Raw genomic sequence first — 23851 nt, 5'->3', positions numbered from 1 at the left:
GGCCAGACGCGTCCTTGGCCCAAAGCCTATTCCGGATTAGCTCAGCGTCCTTTTAGTCAATCAGTCGGCGGTGCGGGGGAGGGTCTCCGGCAAGGGGGGCGTTCCAAACCCCCACCGCGAGGGAAAGAACTAAGGGAGTAAACGGACAGACATTAAGGCCAATCACAAGCTTAAACTTCTGAGGGAATGGGCGGGCACAGCTTCACATTTAGACCAATAAAAGCTACATATGCCCTTCTAGGTGAATGAGCGGCATCTTCCTCGGTCCAATAGACGAATGGGGCGGTGCCCGGCAACCAATGGCTTGGATTCGGGGGCGGGGTGAGAAGCCAGTGTGCAGTAAGAGGTAACCGGGCGAGTGTTAGTGGCGCTTCTCCCGTGCTGTGGCTCACGTTTTGGTACTAGAGGCCGAGACTGTCCTGGCGACTGCGACCATTGCGGCGACGGCTTAGGCTCCCCGAGGAGTGGCAGAATACGGTCTGGAGGAGGGACTTCTGGTTAGCACAGGTGGGCTCGAGTGCCGGAGCTACAAGGGAAAGGACCCTTGGATCTAGGGGCGTCCTGCGCCCCCTTTTAGACCGCCGTGGGAGCTGTAAGGGGCGGCGCGCGCCTACCCGAACACCTGTGGGGAGGGAAAGCCCGCGGGGTCCCACGTTGCACCTTTCGGCAAGAAGGGACGTCCGCTTGGGTCACCCTGTATCTCTGGGGAGCAGTAGAGGGTTTTAGTCGTTTTTTTTTTTTTTCTCCGCGCAGGTGCTCTGTTCTCTCCCACCCAAGTTCTTGAGTCTCCTCAGTCCCTTTCTAACACTCGACCGAATTCTCGGACCTGTGGGCCCCCTCACTATCCCGGTGCGCCACTGCTAGTAGAGCAAATTGACCATTGCTGCATCCCCCGCCCTCACCCCGGGGCGAGAGCGAGGAGTTGTTGCGCGTTTACCCCTCCCCCATTGGTTGGACCCCGCGCATTTTCTGCCTATCTTCTACTCCCTCCACCTTTACCCCAGCCCTCATTCTTCATACCTAATTTAACTTAGAAACCCTGGCTGCTTCTCTTATGCTTTGTCTTCTGAGAGTGAGTCCATCACCCTCTCACCCCCTAAATTTCATTCTCATTTTTCTTGGAAACTAACATTTTCCACTTGCTTCTTCCAGGCAGCTGGAAGGTGAATGCGAGAGAGAGACAGAAGAACTGGAAAGAGGCGGAATACACTGAACAGGGAACTTGGCAAGGTTGGGAACTTTAATCGCTTTGTTAAAGGTAAATTATTTTTGCCTCCTTTAATATGGCATTTGATCGTTATACTCTTTTAGGATCATTGTCTCGATACAGTTCTTTTGATGATAATTGTTGAAAATGCAGGTGAAAGGGGCCTAAGGCAGCAACAGACCTAAAATGTATTTTTTCAGTAGATGGAATTGGATTATACTTTAAAGAGCTTAACTAAAGCGTCAGTGTTTCCAGTTAAGGGCCTGGCTATCCTATCATAAAACATAGGACATACTTTAGTTGTATGCACGATGGGATTTGATCACACCCAACCCATGAATGGATAATAACAGCATTGAATCTGTTTAAAAACAACATTCCACAGTCTCTTTTCACCTTTGTATTCACCTTCATAGTATAGCTGCTTGGTTTCCAGTAGTGTTGGTTCTAGCCATATGTTTATAGATTATACTTCACACTGTCTTGTACTATTTATTTTAGCAGTGCTGGCATTTGAACCCAGGTGAGTATGCTAGGCAAGTGCTCTACCACTGAGTTACATTCCAGCCCCCTAAATAAAATTATGCCAAGAGCTTTATAGGGAAAAACTAACCACTCTTAATTTTGATTTAAATTTTAGAAGCTTGAAAATATTAATTTAGATATTGAGCTGTGAGGATTTGGAGGAAATGAGAGTATATTGGGTTAAGACTGATAGGCCTCTTAAGCTATTTGTGTATGAGAGAGAGAGCATATACACGTGTACAAAACCCTATTCATTTCCATAATTCTTATTTTTTTGATTTTACATAAAATAGAATTGTTTTTCCCAGGTCTCAGTGAAGAAAATATAAGCTGTGAGTTTAACATCATGTTCACTGTGTTTGGGCCAGGATTTTGTAAAGCTTTTGTGAAAAGAAAAATTTTTTTTCTTATTCTGTTGTAAAATATATAAATATGCTTTCCTGTATTTTACTTATGGTAAGACTTTATCTTGTATATAGAAAAGAGTGAATTCAAAGCAGTCTTTACTCTGAGGTGATAAGTTGTCTAATGGATCATATGTTTGAGTCTTGTTAATAAATTACACACAGTAGAGCAAGGTCTTAAAACTAACAAATGCCCAGGTGTTTCGAATAATTTATGTCAGAGTTATAACAGCCATCAAAGAAAACCCCCCCGATAAGTTGCAGATCTCTGAGTTGATCACTGTTGTGAGTTGATATAAGACTGCAGGTGAAAAACAACATTATTTTTGTAAAGTCTTTTCAGGTATGTTTGTGCTTAATAGTTATTCCTTTGCAAATTTCAGAGGACTATAGCTATGTTTCTTCCTAGAGACCTTGACCTTGAGGTGCTCAGTTTGGTGGAGGATAAACCTATAAACCAAGAATTAAATGCAGAGAGAGGTTCTGCAGTTCAGGGTGTGTACAGGATGCAGAGAAGCACTGTGGCACTGTGTTCTGGCCTCATCTCTCACTGTTCTAGACTTCCCACAGTGCCATTTCCTGAACCTACCTATCTCACATAGGTTATAATCTTAAACCTAAAAACAACCCATCCGGATAGATTCTAATTTCTTTATTTTACAAAATAGACTTTTCTAAAATAGGGTTCAAAAGTGTTCATGGATTTGCCTGGGGCCTCCTCACTAACAGGTGCCAAAGTTGATTCAAACCTTATCCCAGTTGGCCCTATAGCTAGAGCTTCTTGCACTGCACTGCCCCCTACTGTCTGTCCTCTGGTCATCTCTATATGAGAGCTGAATCTTTGAGCCATGTCACCTATTCGACTTCAACTTGAGATGTATGCAAGAGGCAGTATTTTTCACCACTGTATACTTATCCACGAAAGACCTCAAGAGCACCACTTGTTAATTTTGGGGTTACACATAAATTTTAGTAAGTAAATGAATTTGCAAATATGGGATCCACAAATAGGATCAACCATACTTCTAAGTGATCCTTAGAGACCATTTCATGGTACCCTCCCCAGATTCTCTGTGGAATGTTCCTTTAGCTTCTTTGATAATTTGTTCACTTATTTATTCATTCAGCATATATTTAGTAAGTACTTACTATAAGCCAAGCTAGAGATTAAATTCTTGCTATGTGGATCTTATATTTGAGTTAGAAAGACAGCTAAATCTGGAGAGGGAGGTCCAGGTTGAAACTATCAATTATCTTGACCAAGGTGACACCTGGTGTGCTCTTTCTCATGTTACCTTCCCAAGTATACTTCCAGAATATATCTGTTCTACTCTTATGAGTAAACTTTTCCCTTTGAGACTCTCTCCATTGACCTGTGTCAATCTGTACTTGTCATTTGTTGATTTTGAGATCATTTGCCCATGTAACTGGTGGGATATTGTAGAACCATGGTCTTTGAATTCTGTCTCTGCTGTCTGTCAGGTGGGTGAATTTGATAAAGTTCTTGGAATTTTGAGCCTGATTTCATATGTATATGTATTAAGTGTTAAACACTTTTTAGATTTCAAGGAAGAGGCTCACACATATTACCTTTGGTGCTGGGTAGTAAATGTAAATTTGAATGGGAAATAATTTCAAGCATCCATGTTGTCTCTCGGTTCTAGAGCTTTTAAAACTTCACAGAACACTAATTCAACAGTATTTAGGATAGGATTTGAGCTCTAGCACCTGCTATTTTTTTTTTTTTTTACTTTGTTCACCCAATATTTGTATTTTCCAAAAGAAAATAATCTGATTGGATTTGTCTGTCTAAATAAAATGAAACTTCCTAAAATGGAGGACCCTACTAGGCAGAATTTTGAGCCAAGCCATATTCTTGGTTATTGATCTTCCTCAAGTTCAACCTGTATTATGTCCCAAGTTGAAGCGCTGAGCCCTGGTTTCCTTTCTTACAGCCAAAGAAACAGGGTTGGTTTCATACATTATTTGTCTGACAACTATAGGATATATAAAACTCCTTAGAGACAGTTCTTCAGACCCTATCTGAAGGGCAGCAGTCCCAGAGTTTCAGTCTTCTTTCCAATTCAAATGCCTAACATGATCAAAGATAATAAGGCATCTACAAAAAAAGTAATTGACACATGTCAAATATGCAATATATCTTCTTCTTGGTGTTGCATTTAATATCTTATAATGTGATTATTCATATGGCTGTCTTCTAGACTATGAGCTCCATGAGGGCAGGATCCACAGCCTTGTCTTTCTATCCTTGGCACTTAGTTCAGAGGCTTATACGTAGTAAAAGATACAAAAATATCGAATTTGGGGGAATTCTCAACTCTTCCTGAAAGGATATGAATATATGAAGGCTTCCCAGAGAAGGTATTGTTTAAGCTGATTCAGTCCTCCACTGCCCCCATAGTGGGTATTGAAGCACAGATCTTGCATGTTGCTAAGCCTGGGCTTTACCAGAAAGCTACATCCCTAGCCCTTGAACTCATTCTTAAGGAATGAGTGGGAATGTTCTCTAGGTAAATGAAACCCTAAGACAGCATTCCAAAGACAGATCAGCAGATGCAAAGGCAGATAGAAAAAGATGAAGTTTACAGAACACTATTGGTAGGCTGAAAAAACTTGACCAGAGGGTATGTCAAAACTGAGTAAACCATGGTGCTGCTTAGTAACTGGTGCTAGTTTTTCTTAGATTGTTGGCATGGTATCTATAAGGATTTAGTAATACAGATGTTGAATTCTTGGAACTACTATATTGTAATGAAATCATTGACTTCTTTACCATGTATGAATCTCTTGTGGGACATGTACTATTCAAGGTGCTGAAAGTATAGTGAGACTTACTCATGGAGTTCACAGGCAAGCAAGAGAGATGAATGAACAACTGATTTGTTTTATGGCAAGTGAGATAATAGAGATTTTAATAAAATGCTATCTAAATCAAGAAAAAGGAGTAGTTAATAATATATAAAGTGCTGAGGATAAATCACTGGAATGAGATGATACTGAACCCTCTGAAGCACTATACAAATATAAGGCAGATAAAAGAAATATATCCAGCTTAATTTGAATTAACATTTTATTTTGTTTTAAACAGAAGTAGTCTGCTCTTATTGTTGTAAATAGAAATCACTGAACGGTAAAAGTGGGGGGGGGCGGACTACAAAGTAATTCCTAGATCCTATCATCCTGAATCAATGGTTAATGTTTTGATGGATATATTTTATACTTTACATGCATATTCATGTGTATACATAAATATATATGTATTTTTAATAGAAATGGGTTTATTCTGTGTGTTCTATTTAGTCATTTCACTTTTATGAGCTAAATCCCCTAAGGGTATAATTACTACATATTACTGTACATAATGAGAAATAGAAAAGGGGCACTTTTCAGCCAAGTGAACCTGTAACCTTATGATGATTTCATCTCCTGAACCATTTTAGAGGCTTCATCAAAGACATTAGAAATGAATTAGATGTGTGTAGGTGGTTATACTTGGCATTATTGTTTATATGGTAGAGATTATTTCAGTATCCATCAGAGGGAACTAGTTAAGTAAATTGGAAAATCCAAACCATGGAATATTGTGTACTTTTAAAGAAGAGTGAAAAAGACCTATGTACTGATATAGAAGACCTCTAATATATATTGAGTTTTTAGTATACTACTTTTTTGTGTTGAGAGAGAACAGTACAATATACATGCATATTTGCAAAAAAAAAAATTCTGAAGACATATAAGGAACCAATTGAAATGTTTATCTGTGGAAGAAGAATAAGAGTAGAAATGAGATTTTGCCATTATGTGTTTATGGAGGCATATATTATATTTTAATTTTTGGAATTATGTGTTTGTATTACCTTTTAAAAATGAGTGAGTGAATGACATGAAGTTATTAGAAATCAGAAGAAAGGATCTGGGGGCTGCTAGTCTTTTTGGTATTAGTGAATACATAGCAGAAACAGCAAAGATGGGAAGATTCACTCCAGGAAATGGGGAGACAGTCTTTTTTACTTCTTTCCCTCAGTTTTGTATACTTTTAGAATATTTTTGAGAGCAATAAAATAAAACAAAAATGTTTCCAGACTGTAGTCTGCATTATTTTAATAGTGACTTTATTTTTGATATTCAGTTGTAGTATTTTTATATATTTACATATAACATTCTACTGCAATCACACTTTTAATCAATTTAAATTTACCTAATTGTGTTTTCTCTGTGGTACTACCATAGGACCTTTATTTAAAAAATGAAGCTAAGGCTGCCGCAGTCTGGCTGGGCACAAAATCACGAGCCACTCACAGCTTTGTAGATTCAAACAGCAATTCTTTATTCCCGAACTCACACCGGCCCTCTACACACACATTCTGGGGAAATCCACGTTCTAGGCCGAATCCACCAAATCAAAATCCCAAATACTCGCGAACTCCAGGAGTGGGCACGCCTGAGGCAGCAGGATGCGCCCTATTCCCAGCAGGGTACACCTTAAAACTGGAACCGCCCTAAACCCTGATCCGCCCTAAACCCGGATCCGCCCTGGTCCTTGAGCAAGGTCACCTTTCTCAAACATACATGCAATGTCACTGCAAATGTCCAAGGCAAGTCCATTTCCACGAGTCCTTCCTCTAAGCAACATGGGGTACGCTGGCAAGGAAATTGTCATACCTACTTGGCTAATGGCTCTCAGCACTAAGGCAACTTTGTGTAATGCACATTTCAAAAGTGGGCTGATCTACCTCAAGAGGAGGGAATTCAAGCCCCGGAGCCTATATGTGACACATACATGAGAAAAAATAAGAAAAAGGAGATTTAAATATCTACATACGCACACATGAATAAATGAAAATAGCATTTTTCCTTGATTATAAAGGAAGCAATATTCTCCTTGAATAATTTAAGATAAAATATAAAGAAATATAATCTTTAATTTTGCCACCCAAATCACTTTTTTGTTTTGTTTTTTAGACCTTTCCTATGCATGTAAACATTTTAACAAGGAGGATCATGATGGATAGTCTTTTTCTCACTATAGTTTGGTTATAATTTAATGGTGGTATCTATACCCTGACATCATCATTTGTGTGTGGTACTGGGGATTGAATCCAGAGGCACTCCGCCACTGGGCCACATCTCCAACCTTTTTTTTTTTTTTTTTTTTGAGACAGGGTCTCACTGAGTTGCTGAGGACCTTGCTAAATTTCTGAGGCTGGACTCAAACTTGCAATCCTCCTGCCTTAGCCTCCCAAGCTGCTGGGATTACAGGTGTGCACCATCATACTAAGCCTGTCTCATTCTAATAGCTGGATTTATATCATGTTCACCATTACTCCCCCCCCCCCCCCCCCCCCCCCCCCCCCCCCCCCCGTCGCCACCATGGGGAATTTCATTGAACATTTTAGCAGACTTGAGAAAGTATTTTTGGGTTGAATTCTCAGACGTAGAATGTCTGTAGGAAAAGACTTTAGGACTTTTATTTTTTTTTATTTTTTTATTTTTAATATTTATTTTTCAGTTTTTGGCAGACACAACATCTTTGTTGGTATGTGGTGCTGAGGATCGAACCCCGGCCGCTCGCTTGCGAGGCGAGCGCGCTACCGCTTGAGCCACATCCCCAGCCCCCACTTTAGGGCTTTTAATATAAATTTTTAAATTATCCTACAGCAAAAATTGTTTCAGTTTAGGGAAAAAGAATGCTTTTGTTTTATTCTTTTATCTCTTCTAATTGGTTGTTATTGGTTTATATGAATACTATTAATTTTTTGTATTTATTTATAAAATAAATTGAACTAAGTGCCTTATATATTTTTGTGTTTATTTTGTAGCCAGTCTTGTTACTAAGCTTCTATTATTTCTAATAGTTTACCAGTTGATTCTTAGTCTTGCTGAAAAATCAAAATCATATTTACACATAAGGATAATCTTGCCTCTTTCTTTCCAATAGTGATACCTATTATCTTGTGTTCTTGACTAGTTGCATTGGATGGATCATTTGACTAGAATTAATTAGTGCTTATAATAGTTGATATTTCTAATCTTTTTCCTGTCTTTAATGGAAGTGCACTAAAAATTTGAAATAGGGATGCTTACATGTTATAAATTGATTACATCAAAGAGCATGATTTTACTTATTCCTGGGTTTTGGGGGGTTCTTTGGTTTTTGTTTTGTTTTGATTTTGGTACTGGGGGCGCCCAACCACTGAGCCACATCCCCAGCCCTTTTTGTATTTTATTTAGAGTCAGAGCCTCGATAAGTTGATTAGGGCCTTGCTAAATTGTTAAGGCTGGCTTTGAACTTGTGATCATTGTGCCTCAGCCTCCCTAGAGCTGCGAGTACAGGCGTGCACCACAGGCCTGGCTCTGTTTTTTTTTGTTTGTTTTTGTGGTGCTGGTGATCTAACCCAGGGCCTTGTCAAACTAAGCCACAACCCCAGCCCATTGAATTTTATTAAATACATTTCTGGCAACTACTGAGATGATCGTGTTTGTTTTTGTTTTTTTCTTGTTAAATAAAATTTCTAACTGTTAATGGCTATTGTTGAATTTCTGGGTGAAACTTAAAGTGGTTTTGTTTTTAAATAAATTGCTTGATTTTATTTGCTCATGTTTTATTTGCAGTCACGTTTGTAGCATGGAAATCATTCTGTGATTGTAGTTTTCTTTTGTGATAATGTTTGTTCAGTTTAATGTGTTGAGCTACCTATATACAAATAATTAGAATGTTTTCTTCATTTTTGTGTGTGTGCTTTGAAACAGTTGCCTGTTTTTGGAAACTAGGTGCAATGTGAGCTATAGACTTGTCTTGCCTACTCTTTAAAATGCAGTTACCTCAGGGAAGTAAAGTTTTTATGTGATAATTTTGGCAGAACAGAATGTGGTTTTCTAGTGAATCTACTTTTATTTGCTAGCAGTGTTCTTCATGTCTCTTTGTTGTTTAGGCTTTGGTGCTGGTGTTGAGTTATTAACACCATCTGAAGGCTTAGAGGACCTTTGGTTTAATATTGAACACATGTAACTGTTTGTGTACCTGCAAGACAACAGAACTACAATGTGCCTGTGAGGGCTCTGCTTTATCCCCACTGAAAGCAAGAAGTAATGCAGTAAAACTTTGCTGGACTAGAAGTTTTTAAGAATACGGTATTCTGGTTTAATTCTGTTAACTTGGAAGTAGTATAATTGTGAAAACTTTTGAAATCTTAACTTCCTGTTGAATGCAGTTCTGAAATATAGCAAATGATTCCACTTTTCTTCTCTAGTAAATTTGGTATGTTCAGACCTAGTTAATGTTTCATTATAGAATTTCTAATGTCTGAGATTCACATGATGAAGATACTTGTTTTAGAACTTTAGATGTAAGAGGATGGAACAATACTGCTGTGTAAGATCAGTCTGGATGGGAAAAGAACCCTTTCCCGAGTAAATCTCTGGTAGCAGTTTGTTTGCTTATTTAACTCATGAAAATAAAACACTTTCAATGAAAGGAGGCTGGGAGTAATAAGGAGATTATGTATTTTAATTGGAAATCTTTATTTGATATCAAAATAGAATACAGAGAATGCTTGGCTTTTGACCTAGAGAAGGAAGGTATTTTTCTATCTGTTGAATACCTGAGGTTCTCAAATTTGAGCTCACATCAGAATCACCTGCAGGGCTTGTTACAATACACATTGTTAGGCCCCACCCCAGAGTTGCATGTCTAGGGTGGGGCCTGAGAATTTGCTTTTAACAAGTTTTTGCTGATGCGGCTGGTTCACATACTAAATTTTTAAGAATCACCACCGTTTACTAAATATGAATCATAAAAATCTAGTTCTAAAAGAAAGCTTAGTTTCTGGGAACACACAGGTTATGGGGCAAATCATGAAAGATTCAACCCTCGCTGCCAGCGTAGTGCTGTGTTTGGTTTAGACAGAACAGGGGACTCTAGTAAATAGGATTTAGTGATGTAACCCCATGGGGATAGGAGTTAGATGTCCCTTCTGTGTCCTCCATCATTTAACATTTAAGCTAGTTCAGAAAGGCCTGATTTTTTTTTTTTTTTTTAAACTGGTAAAAGGCTTCGAGTGCTTGTTAAATTCAAAGCTTTATGTGTTTTTAAAGATACTAGCTATGTTTATTGTTAGGTTTTAGGGATTTTAATACTAATTTGAGATAATAAGAGAAACGTTTTCAGAAAGAGACATATCACTGGAATTACCTTCCTGGATTGTTGGAGAATGTAGTCTGCTTCACAAAACATCAAGTGTGCTGTAGATTTTTCATATTTTTGTGATTTGTCCTTTGTATTGTTTGAGCTAATACTAATAATTCTGATCATCTTTTTGAAGTTGAAAAATGAAGGCCCAAATCATAAACCTGGCATAAAAATTACAAACTAGAAGCAGTTATTAAGGAATAGATGGGTATATACGAATATACATACAAATACACATATACATACATACATGCACGTGTAGATACAATGCACATATTTTTAAAAATTGTTTACTTTTCTTTAGCTTGAGACAAAGACATCTGTGCTGAATTTAGGCATTATATGTTGTAAAATCTTTGAGTTGAAGAGAAAACTTTGGGAGCAACACCTTTTTATAGAGGCGATGTGCTTTAACAAGTTTTTCTTGCTTGTCAACTCTCTAATTCCTGTTGTTCCACTGCTAATAGCTTCAGTTTTTAAATTGACCAGCTGGTCCAGCCTGGACTGTTCAGAGGAATAACTGTATGGCAAACACTGGGTGGGGCAGATTCCCTACCTAAAAACATTCCTGTTTGGTTCCCTTTATACTCTTAGAGAAGGTATTCCTTAGATGAGGAAAAGGAGAGTAGAGACTAGACCAGTGGTTCTGAAGCTTGTCTGCACATTATAAACAACCCAGGAGTTTTCTAAAAAGTAATCTAGATGTGTATGGGGGAGGCTGTATCCCAAACCATCTGAATTATTACTCCTAGGTTAGAGATGCCTGGTTATCTGCATTGTAACAACTTCTTCAGACAATTTTATAGCTGGACACTATGCCTCAGATCAGACCAGTGTTGGTCTCAGGTGAATTTTTAGCAGCCCTGAAATAAGAAAATAAGGACCACATAGTGTTTTTGTAAAATTTAATTTATTCAATTTAATGAATTGTCATTTGCACTGAATTAAGACTTTATGTATTTTATTGTTAAAATAGTATTTTATAAAATGATGTTGATAGGATGCTTTTACTCTCTGGACCTAGTTTGTGAAAAGTTCTAATCCTGTGTTTCCCTTAAAATATTTTCTTCTTCTCCCCCCCTCCCTACTGGGGGTTGTACCCAGGGGCACTTTATGCTGAGCTACATTTCCAACCCTTTTATTTATTTATTTTTTATTTTGAAACAGGGCCTAACTGAGTTTCTGAGGCTAGCGTTGAATCTCCTGCCTCAGCATCCTAAATTGCTGGGATTACAGGCATGTGCCACTATGTCTGGCCCCCCAAATAGTATCAAAAACATACTGGTTTATGAAATCATGGAGATTGAATGCCTCTGATTTAATCATTCTTGGAAATTATTTTTTAAATGCTTTTGAATACTGATCCATAGAGAGTCTGAACCCCTTGACCAGGTGAGATTCAGAATTGAGAAATTTCCAGGTTTTAGAAAGACACTTTCTTTCTGTTGTATAGTGTTGCATGGGTCTGGGGCAACACTTTTTTCCACACATTAATTCATTCAAGCAAAGCAAAAGTGTTTATACTAAGTGGGATAAATAAAGACTGTACATGGGGGCTAGGGATATAGCTCAGTTGGTAGAGTGCTTCCCTCTCATGCACAAAGCCCTGGGTTCAATCCCCAGCACTGCTCAAAATAAATAAATAAACAAACCCTGGTTTATAAACGTTTCTTTTTTTTAATATTTATTTTTTAGTTGTAGTTGGACACAATGCCTGTATTTTACTTTAGGACCTCCTATTTAACCCAGGACCTCACATATGCTAGGCAAGTACTCTACCGCTCAGCCCCAGCCCTATAAGCGGTTCTTAAAAAAAAAGAAAAAAAAAAAAGTCTGTACATAGCTTCATATCCGTTCACTTAAAGTTTTACTGTCAGCTAAGTTTTCCCATGAATTATATGAATTTTTTTTAGTTTTTAGAGCTTCGGATATTGAAATTGTGCATAAGGGATTATAGACCTTTTGGGGGTCTGCTTTCTCTTCCTAAATGTACCAGCAAGCTTCAAATTAAATGGACTTTATTTGTGTATGGTAGGGAATATTATTTATTTTGATTTAAACATACTAGCAGGTTATATGACCTTGTTCACCTTTTTCTTCCAAAGACCTCAGTATTTTTGTTGAATATAATTTTTCTTCAGCCTGCTTCTACCACCTGCATTTGTAATATTTTTCTTTAAAAAAGTGAAACTTAGCATTTTGGGGAAAAAAAAAGGCATTTTGGAATTGAAGTGGGTAGTGGTTCTGAGCCTGGGTTTTGGGGTTGGTTCAGAAAGATGTAAGGTTAAGCCCCAATTGTGACATTTACAATGTTGTACTTTACACAAGGTATTTAATGCATCTCTGAACAATCAACAATTCACTGGGGAAAAATATGAGACAATAACAGCCATTGCCTTATAGGATTGTTGTAAAGATTAAAAGAATAGTTAGTGAATTTCTTAGAAGAGTTATTATTTTATTTTTGTTCTTTCTCCTTGCTTTTGGGTAGTTTACTCTTTTGCTCTATGTAATTTGACTATTTAGTGGGTCTTCTCTTTTGCTTAGAGGTCTGGGGGAGTTTGCCTTCAATGCTTTCTCAACTCGAGCTATTTTAGCTCCCTCTTTACAACTTAGATGTAAAATTCTGTTTCTTCAAACCTCCACACCAAAAAAAAAAAAAAAAAAAAAAAAAAAAATCCATGGGTTCCTAAGCTCTGTATGGGCAAGTAGAAAGTCTTCAAGTGTAGTTATTATTACATAGTGTGAAGCCTTTTACTCTCTAAAACATATTGCTCTTGACTTTTCTTCTTCATTGTGCTCCAGCATTGTGCCCCTGTTAGCCAGAGAAACATTCCCTTTTCTCCCAGGAACAGTTCTGTCTTTAACTTGGTCTCACATTTCTCCAACAAATTACCTTTTCCCCAACCTGTGCAGAGGATTGAACCTAGGGCCTTATACATACTAGGCAAACTCTCTGCCACTGACCTACATCCCAGCTCTTTGTATTTTTTATTTTGAGACAAGATCTCAATAAGTTGCCCAGGATGACCTCAAACTTGGAATCCTCTTGCCTTAGCCTCCCATGAAGGATTACAGAAAATTTACAACTTACAAAAAATTAAGTTACAAAAAATTTCTCCCATCCCAAATTATTGCTCTTCCTGAATAGACTTGTAGTGCATGCTGTTTTCTCTGTCTTGTTACATAGGTATTTAGGCTGATTGGCTCCCCTCTTCCCACTTTGCTATGGCAAACAATTCTTTTTTTTTTTTTTTTTAACCAAAAGTATATCAAATAAAATGAAAACAGTTCCCCCCCTTTTTTTTTTTTTTTGTAGGAATCCCTGGTTTTCTTCCAGTTTAGATAGTTCCACTGTGGCAAACTATTATGCCTAACCCACAACTCATGAGAATGTTATAGCCACCTGGTGTTATTAAGTGCTAATAGTGAAAAAGACTATCTCAGAATTTCCTGGAAGTGGGGGATTTTCCACCTTGAATAACTTAACCTGTCAAAAACAGATTCCAGAATGGAGTTGCCACTGGCCATGGGAAATAGCTGTTCATACCCCATGAAGAGTGCTCAGCTACAGATCCTTGCCCCTAAGGGTATGGGCTTCCTGCCTGAATAATGAGATTTAGAATACAGAATTCTAGGAACAGCAGTTAATCAACAAATTATTTACCGGGGACAGGTGGGTGCCAGCTTCTTTCTTGCCCTCAAGAAGCTTTCAAGATGATAAATAGACTATTCCCAAACTGAATAATGAGTAATGTTGTCTCAAATATATGTGTAATCAATCAAATATAAAGTGGAGGCCAAACTAGGGGAAACTTAGGCACAGAGACCTCCTATTGTGGCATTTCTGATAAAACAAGTTGAAATTGTCATAGTCAGTCTTAAGACATTTACACACTTATTGATGAGGAAAGTTATACATATTTTATATGTAATAATTTTCCCATATAAATGTTTTGATTAATATTATCTTTAAAAACTTCAAGTATTTCCCCCTGTTAATAGTATGTAATAACTCTTTAGAGCTGGATCTGGAGAAGTTAAAGATACTGTGCTGACTGCCATTTGATGTTCTGGAAGAAGGATGGATTGACTTTCAGTGGAGGAGTAGAGTTTGAAGGAAGGTCTGGGTACAGAGTCACCAAGTGTTGGCAAATCTGTTGATTCTACCTTTGGAAGTGCCATTAAATGCTTTATGGAGTCTATTTTGTGTACATTTCTCATAGTGTAACACTAGAATATCCGTAGGACATTGTTTCTAAAAGTTTGTGAGTTAATAGATATTAGGTTAAAAGTGTAACAAATAGTTGTCTTCATTGATTTGTGCTCATATAACAAAATACTGGGAGGGAGCAATTTATAGAGAATAGAAGTTTTTTGTTTTTTGGTTTTTTTTTAACAGTTCTGGAGGCTGGGAAATTCAAGATCAAGGTACCAGCAGGTCCGGTTTTCTGGTGAGGGCTGCTCTCTGCCTCCAAGATGGTGTTTTGTATCCTCTGGAGGAGTGAATCCCTGTGTCAGCAGAAGGGCAAAAGAGTCAAATTCTGTGTGAAGCTACTTTTATAATAGCCTTAATTCCATTCAAGAGGATGGAGCCTAATCACCTCCTCAGGGCTCAGCTCTTGATATTATCACTTTGGCTTTAAGTTTCAAAACCTTAATTTTGGATGGGATACAGTCACAGCACATCAATAGATAATAAATAAATAAATGCAATAAATTGGATAAATAAAACTGGGAAATGCTTTAAAAGGACTTCTCAGAGCACTGAATTTACATAGCCATGTATATGTGGATTGGGTTTGTTTCAAAGAGAATATACAGATTAGTAGAACACCTATTTGGGAACTGCTGATGTAGAAATTAGGGTAATTAGAATTTGTACTATTCCATACAGTCTGCCACTTTATTGGAATAAGACAGAGCCTGTTTTTTGTTTTATTTTTGTTATTGCTTGGATTTTGCGGTGCTGGGATTGAACCCAGGGACTTGTACATGCGAGGCAAGCACTTTACCAACTGAGCTGTGTCCCCAGCCCTTGAATAGTACAGGATACATCATACCATTAATAGAAAAGAGATTGTATCAAATTGCTATTGTCTTTCTAATCTGGCAGCACTGAGTTTAATTTTTGGGGGTGGTACCCCGGATTGAACTCAGGGGCACTCGATCACTGAGCCACATCCCCAGCCCTATTTTATATTTTATTTAAAGACAGGGTCTCACTGAGTTGCTTAGCACCCTCCTTTTGCTAAGGCTGACTTTGAACTTGTGATCCTCCTGCCTCAGCCTCTGGAGCCACTGGGATTATAGGGATGAGCTACCCCACCAGGCCAAGTTTAATTTAAATGTTGCCTCTATTTGTAATTTACCCTTGTTTTTATATTTTTTGTTATTAGGGATCACATAAATTATTTCTTTTTTTTTTTTTTCTCTCTGTCTCTCTTTTTTTGAAACACTGAGCTCAGCCCCATCCCATTTTTATGTTTTATTTAGAGACAGGGTCTTGCTGAGCTGCTTAGGGTCTCCCTAAGTTGCTGAGACTGCCTTTGAACTCATGATCCTCCTGCCTCAGCCTCCCGAGCCCCTGGGATTACCGGTGTGCACCACTGTGCTTGGCTGTTTCTCTTTTTCTTGACTTTCTTGTCAACTGATATGTTTCCAGAATCTTCTTGTCAACTTCTTATTTCAGGTAAATTCAGTTTTCTGTGTGTTCAACACTCACATTTTATTTGTAAGCACTCTTTTTTGTATCATATGAAGATAAGTAATATAGCATTTGTGCACTGAGGTCAACATAGAAAAGCTTAGCAGGGTGATTACTACTTGTTTTCTATTAAAAATTTGGCAGCTGCTGCTCCATGAATGAGTGAAATTGGAATACCAGGAACAAAAATCTTTTTCTTTCTTTCTTTCTTTTTCTTTTTAACAGTACTACTGGAGATTGGAGATAGGGGTGCTTTACCAATGAGCTTTATCTCCAGCTTTTTTTCTTTCTTTCTTCCTCCCTCCCTCCCTCCCTCCCTCCCTTCCTCCCTTCCTTCCTTCCTTCCTTCCTTCCTTCCTTCCTTCCTTCCTTCTTGCGAAGTAACCTAGGCTGGCTGGAATTTAATATTCTTCTGCCTCAGCCTCCCGAGTTGCTGGGATTATAGGTGTGTGTCACCACACCCAGTGACAAAATCATTCTAATTAGAGATTAATTTGGAACTTGATTTTTAATCTCTATACATATCTCACTTATCTTCCCTCACCCTTATGACAGTTGCACTACTCTCCCTGCCTTTTGTCTTCTTGAATCCTCCACCAAATGATGTATAAAATCTGTGAGTTTATTTACTTAGTAAAAGAACAATTCTCAAATAAAGAGACAAATTAATTTAGTGCCAAATATAACATGGCATATAAAAATATGTTCCACGTGATTTTAAAGGGTTAATAAAGTTATTTCTTGTATTGCCTAAGTAGCTTTACATAGGTCCCACCCCCCAACACCATTGCCACCCAAGAAAAAATGTGTGGTGAGCGGGGATATGACCCTGCAAAAAATTAGAAGAGGAAATGAAAGGCTAATTAGAAAGTTGGAGAATTAGAGTTTGACAGGTTAATTCAGCAACTGTCCAGTTAGGGAAACATACTTGGGAGACAGCATATCTGCCACCAGGCAAGTGAAATCACCTGCCATAGGCTAGTGATGTTTGCTGTGACTTTGTATGGTTCAAATCCCTCTCTCCATGCTCTTTTTCCTGCTGCTCTGATTTAATGCTCACCCTGCAGTCATCCATCACTAAGAATCCTAGGCATTTGTATTTTGGAGCATGGTTGTGTATTCTCTTTTGTGTTCATAGCCTCTCCCTCTCTACTAGACCCTTTCTATGAATGCTTAAAATGCCGCTGGCCTTTTCAGTGTTAGTTTCTGTGGACTTCTCACTCCTCCAGTTTCTGCCCATGCTTTCTTTGGCAGCTGGACTCCTTGAAAGAGTTACTTCACACATGCTGTCACCTGCATTTCAGCTCACTTCCATTTGACTTTCCCCCTTATTTTTCTACATGGAAACTGCTCTTATTAAGGTAATCAGAAATCTCCAATTTCCTAATTCTGTGGATGTTCCTTAGCTTTCTTCTTCTTTGACCTTTTAGCAGTCTTCAGCATTCCCACTTCACTGGAAATGTGTTGATTTTCTGTGGTTACTGTAACAAATTACCCATAAACTAATGGCTTAAAACACAAAATTGATTCTTTCTCAATTCTGGAGGCCAGTATTCCAAAATCAGCCAGTATACCAAATCAGTAGAACTGCACTCCCTCTGAAGGCTTTAGGGGAGGATCTGTTCTTTGCCTCTTCTAAATTCTGGTGGCTGCAGGCCATACATATCTTTTGGTGAACTTTCATTTAATCTATTACACTGGAATTCTGCCTTCCTTGATTTCTGTATTGTCAAATTCTTCTGATTTCCTTCTCATCTCTAGATTCTCCCTAACCTCCTTTCATATTATCCTCCTCCTCTGCCTGTCTTTTTAAAATCTTCACACACATCAGAGCTGAGCCTTGGACCATCTTTTCATCTCACTTTGCTCTTTCTTTCTAGGCAGTGTTTTCTAGTCCCATGACTTCAGTTACCATTTATATAAATGACTACTCCAACTTTCTCTTTTTAGCCACACTTCTTCTATTCTTGATGCATATAGCCAACCTACTTAACATCACCATTTGAGTGTTTCTGAGGCGTTGCAAATTTAACATGTCCAAAATAGAACTCATCACCCTTCTTAGCCCACCCCACCATCGCCACCCAGGAAAAATTTTGCTCTTCCCACAGAATTCCTCAACTCAGACAATGACATTACCATCTGCCCAGTTCCTTGTACCAAAATTATCTTTGATATTTCCCTCACCCTGATTCCTTACATCACCTTCATCACCCAGAACTTCCTGAAATAGTTTTGGAGTTGGCCTACTTCTCTTCTCACTGCCACCATCATGAACCAAGCAACCGCCATATTTTCATCTGGATTAAGAGCATTAGCTGCCCTACTAGTCTCATTATCCGCTCTGGGTCTCTTCAGTCCATTTTCCACATAGCAGCCTGAGTGAGTGCAAAACATAATTTGAATCAAGTCATTATATTGCTGAGAACTCCATTATAAATGGCTTTCATCCTCTTCAGCCTCATCTCTTCCTTGTCCTTCTACTAGATGCCCATCTACCTTCTTTGTGTCCTGAAAAGGTCTCTTCTGCCTGAGGCTTTGCACATGCTTCTTTCCTCTCCTTATTGCTGATTTATATTTTTCAGGTATCAGTGAAAATGTTGCCCACACCTGAATTAGATTGGTTCCCCCTATAGTTTTCTAATAGTCTCATTTACTTCTCACTTTACAGTATAAATCATAGTTACTCTTAATTATTTGCTTGTTTTTCTCCTAAGAGAATGTAAATACCACCAGGGCAAGGACTGTGTATCCTGCTGCCAAAGCATCAGTGCCTAATGTAAATTGGCACTCAGATTTTAATAAATGAGTAGATTGAGCCAAGGGCTTGCGTTTTTAAGGTGTAATGAGGAAAGGTAAAACCTGTATCCAGTGGCAGCATATTTGAAGTAAATAGAATTAAAGACTATTATCCACAATATTTAATTTTAAAAATAGTATTAAACAGGCTGGATGGAATAATGAAACTGTTGAAAACAGAATAGCAAAGGCTAGTTTTATTTTTTAATTAATTAATTATTAATTTTAGGTACTGGGGATTGAACCCAGAGATACTTCACCATTGAATTATCTCCCTAGTCCTTTTTACTTTTTATTTTGAGACAATCTTGCCAAGTTTCCAAAGCTGGCCTTGAACTTACAATCCTCCTGCCTCAGGCTCCTGAGTTGCTGGGATTATAGGCATGCTCCACTGTGCCTGGCAGAGATGACTTTTTAATTCAGTCAAAAATCCCAAATATAGCCAGTCATTATAACATGCCTATAATCCCAGTGACTTTGGAGGCTGAGAGAGGAGGATCACAAATTTGAGGCCAGCCTGAGCAAGACTGTATCTCAATTAAAAAAAAGGGGGGCTGGAGATGTAGCTCAGTTGTAGGGTGCCCCTAGGTTCATTCCCTGGTACCACCTACACACCCCAAACTGTTATTATGGGCATAATTCAGATTTTATAGCTTATGAAATATCTCATATAGATCCAAAGAACAGCTGTTTTTGGTATGAGTGTATTGGATCTGAAAGGTGTAGGTGTTCATTATGGCTGGTAACTAAGGCCCCTATTTTAAGCCAGATATTTTAGACATAAACCCTTGACCATGGTAAAGTACTAAAGCAAATGCTCTGCAGGGTTTGGTACCCCTGTATATACTCAGAACATGAGAGGGAAGGTAGGGTGGGGGAACAATAGGTTTCAAATTGTTCTTAGATTTCTTAATGCCAAATATCTATTGGGTAAAAGTGAAGAACTGGAAATGGGAAATTTAATGATGATAATCTTATTATACCCTTTTTCTTCCCCAAGATGGAAACATCCATTTGCTTCCCTAGGAGCTACCAGTGTCCAGCAAAATTCCTACCCTGTTACTAAAGGAATGGGGCACTTGAAGCACCAGTTCACCTCACCCAGTAGGCCCACAAGCCAGTGTTGTTCTTATACTAACCCACAGATTGAGAGCTTAGTCCCACCAGACTATCACCCACTGCAGACTCCAAAGTTCCAGATCTCTTGCTGTATGTGGTGGTACACGCTTGTAATCTCAGCAGCTCAGGAGGCTGAGGCAGGAGGATAACAAGTTCAAAGCCAGATTCAGCAACTTAGTGGGCCCTGTCTCAAAATAAAAAATAAAAGGGGCTGGAGATGTGGCTTAGTGGTTAAGTGCCCCTAGGTTCTATCCCTCCAGTCAGAATGGCAGCTATTATGAATACACACAACAATAAGTTTTGGCGAGGATGTGGGGAAAATGATACACTCATACACTGCTGGTGGGACTGAAAGTTAATGCAGCCAATATGGAAAGCAGTATGGAGATTTTCTTGGAAAATTGGGAATGGAACCACCATTTGACCCAGCTATCCCTCTCCTACATCTGTCTATACCCAAAGGACTTAAAAGCAGCATACTACAGGGACCCAGCATACTACAGGGACACAGCTATATCAATGTTTATAGCAGAACAATTCACAATAGCTAAACTGTGGAACCAACCTAGATGCCCCTCAGTAGATGAGTGGATTAAAAAAATGTAGCATATATACACAATGGAATATTACTCAGCAATAAAAGAGAATAAAATCATGGCATTTGCAGGTAAATGGATGGAGTTAGAAAAGATAATGCTAAATGAAGTTAACCAATCCCCAAAACCCAAATGCTGAATGTTTTCTTTGATGTAAGGAGGCTGATTCATAGTGGGGTGGGGAGAGGGAGCATGGGAGGAACAGACGAACTCTAGATAGGGCAGAGGGGTTGGAGGGGAAGGGAGGGGGCATGGAGTTATTAATGATGGTGGGATGTGATGATCATTATTATCCAAAGTACAGGTATGAAGACATGAACTGGTATGAATATACTTTGTATACAACTAGAGATATGAAAAAATGTGCTATATATGTAATAAGAATTGTCATACATTTCGCTGTCATATATAAATTTTAAAAAATTAATTTAAAAAATCCAGACCTCCAGAACTTCTGACCAGCTGGCTTCTAATTGAGATTTCCACAACCCCATCCTTAGGTACAGTTAATTTGTTAGAGCAGTTCACAGAACTCAGGGAAACATTTATGTTTACTAGTTTATTATACAAGATATTTTAAAGAATGCAAATAAATAGCCAGATGAAGAGAGATATAGGGTGAGATTTGGAAGGATCCTGAGCCCAGGAGTGTCCATCCCCAGAAGTTGGCTTCACCATCTTGCTAGGATGTGGATGAGTCGTTTTTTTACCTTCCAGTCAGCCTCCACACGTTCAGCTGTCCAGAAGCTTTCAGAACCCTTTTTTATTTATTTTTTTTAATGAAGGCTTTATTGCATAAACATGATTGAAACATAGACAACTGTGTAACAATGTAATTAGACAAAAAAGGTATGATCTAATGCTAATAAATGAGTGGGGAAAACCAGCAAATCCTGTCTGTTCAAGATTCTTCTTGGCCTCTCTGTGCAAATTTCCTTGCTCCAAGCTATGGGACAGGACCCTTTTTAAAAAAGGGGGCTTATGATTTAGTGTCAGACAAGATGTGTCAAGAGAATTTCTTTATGACTAGCTGAGAGAGAGAAAGGTAGGGGGAAGATTAGAGTATAAGTTTAGTTTCTTTTTTCTGCTGTACTGGGCTTGAACATAGAGATTCTCTCCACTGAGCTATATCCCCATCCCTTTGTATTTTATTACAGGGTCTCACTAAATTGCCAAGGCTGGCCTCAGCCAGTCCTTGAGCCAGTCCTGCCTCAGCCTCCCAAGTGGCTGGGATTACAGGTGTGCACCACTGAGCCCAGCTATATTTTTAATTTCTATGACCTGGCTTGAGGAAGAGAAGTTCTGATATCTGTGGTATGCCTTGGGGACAAAAAGGATCAGGTGAAAGGAGGACACGAGGTTAAAGAGAGAGAGGGATTCTGGTTTCTGAAGCTTAAAGTACCTTTTATAACTATCTAGGACTGGAAATGTAGCTCAGTGCTTGCCTAGCATACATGAGGCACTGCACTGAGTAAATGGATAGATAGATGGATGGAATTATGGAACTATGGATGAAACCCCAAATACACATACATTATAAAATCACAAGTAACACCCCCATGTTGAGTTTATGGTAATAACCATTGCCTTTCTCATGAACAAGTGCAGTGTGTAATTTGCTCTGTGTTCTACCTTGCTCTTAAATCAGAAAGGGTATTCTGTTCTTTTTCTGCCTTCCCTTTTTCCTTATGATCATATGCACTTAGTATTTATTTTTTTGATAAAGGCAGATGTTTTAGAAAACTGAACTCTGATTCTCTGTGGACAATTTCCACATGGATGGGGAGAAATGCTGATTGTAAACAACAGCCAAATAAATCTTTGGAAATACAATACAGGATAACCTGCTACCCAGAAAAGTAGAGAACCTGTAAGAGTCTCTGTTTAGGAAGACCACACTTACTTTCGCAGTTGCTCTGGCATTTAAAGCTGACTTGCTTCTGTCATTGCTATGCTGCAAATGGAAGTAGTAAAAATAAAGAACTGGATTCCTCCTTTAGCCCTGTAGAATTGTTTTTAAGATCCTGTATTGAAATAAACATTGTCTTATTTTGTCTCTAACTATCTAAAATATGTCTTGAGGAGGAGGCGTAGCGTTCCCTTCTGAGCGTGAAGCTGGCTTTTGGTTTTGCTTTGCTACAGCTGCCTATTGCCATTGATGATCATTCTTCTTTCCTTTTTGGAGAACAAGAGGGAGGGAATGCAGTCTGAGTGGTTTCTGTTTAAAATAAATAAATAAATAAAATATGTTAAACAGATATATTTCTTACCAGGTCCCCTATTTAAACCTATAGTAAATTTAATGGGTTCTGCTTTAAATGGAATTCTTTTAGAAGATCAGTGAGTTGTTTTTCCATCTATTCATTACTGTTCACAGTTCTACTTGCCCTATTACAAGATTAGGGCTTTATTTGTTTTTCTTTTTCTTTTAGTGGTACTAGGAACTGTCCCCAGGGGCAGTCTTCCACTGAGCTACATTCCAGCCCTTTTTACTTTTATTCTGAGGACAGAATCTGGCTGCCTTGAATTTGGCAATCCTGCTGCCTCAACTTTCCAAGTTGCTGGGATTAACAGGTGTATGCCACCACGTCCATCTACAAGAGTAGATTTCTAATGTTCATAACAGTTTAGGAACTTGCAGAAACTAAAGAAGATTAAGTAAGAAATTTTTAGTATACTCAGATGCAAAGAAAGGCTTTTAGGTGTGTTGCCAAGATGGAGACAAGAGGGAAATAATTTGTTAAGAAACTCTAAAGAAGCCCCAAGGAATTTGGTGGAAGCAAGATGGGATAGAGAGAGAAAGTTGCCAAAGCACAATTAAGCCACAAGTATTTATGGAGTCTTTAATGTTATGGTAAGTTACAAATTGTACGCACCTCAAGTCTTGTTTTTCAGGAATTGAGATCTATTGGAACAAGAAAGGTTATGCACATGATACAGAAAAAACTGAAAGAATTTTAACATGGTACTCCCTAGATACAGTGGGTTAGAGAAGAAAAGTGAGTGAAGACTGGAATGTTTTTTGAAGAATGGTTAATATTAAGATAAAGAGTAGAAAAAAGACACATTCTCAGTGATAACAAAACACCAAAATGGATTACAAGCCAAAGCAAACTCTTTTTTTCCATACATATGCACCTTTAAGAGTCGTAGACTGACATACACACACAAGCTGTAAGCAAAGATGAAGGCTAGCAAATATGGCCACCAAAAATAATGGAGCAAATATAGCTAGGCACGGTGTTGCATGTCTGTGGTTCTATCAACCTGGGAAGTTGATGTGGG

At 38.4% G+C, this 23851-nt stretch overlaps 1 protein-coding gene and 1 non-coding gene across 3 annotated transcripts in view; both read left to right on the top strand.

The window, feature by feature from the left end:
• Positions 1-350: 350 nt before the first annotated feature.
• The window catches only part of Paip2b (poly(A) binding protein interacting protein 2B), a 32263-nt gene continuing 8762 nt past the window's right edge, over positions 351-23851 (top strand). Inside the window, exons 1-3 of one of the 2 annotated variants that reach the window (XM_076833291.1) lie at positions 351-507; positions 1153-1258; positions 7320-7416. The gene's annotated coding sequence lies outside the window, so the exon portion shown is untranslated. The remainder of the gene's footprint in view (positions 508-1152; positions 1259-7319; positions 7417-23851) is intronic. The other variant, XM_076833290.1, reaches the window with a different exon arrangement.
• Positions 22572-22782, top strand: LOC143380873 (small nucleolar RNA U3). The gene has a single exon (XR_013088744.1). It is a non-coding gene; the product is annotated as a small nucleolar RNA U3 (small nucleolar RNA).

Source organism: Callospermophilus lateralis, chromosome 14, assembly GCF_048772815.1.
Source record: "Callospermophilus lateralis isolate mCalLat2 chromosome 14, mCalLat2.hap1, whole genome shotgun sequence".
NCBI classification, from domain to species: domain Eukaryota; kingdom Metazoa; phylum Chordata; class Mammalia; order Rodentia; family Sciuridae; genus Callospermophilus; species Callospermophilus lateralis.
Note: the sequence above shows the minus strand (reverse complement) of the source record. Positions and strands in the feature narration are given on the sequence as shown.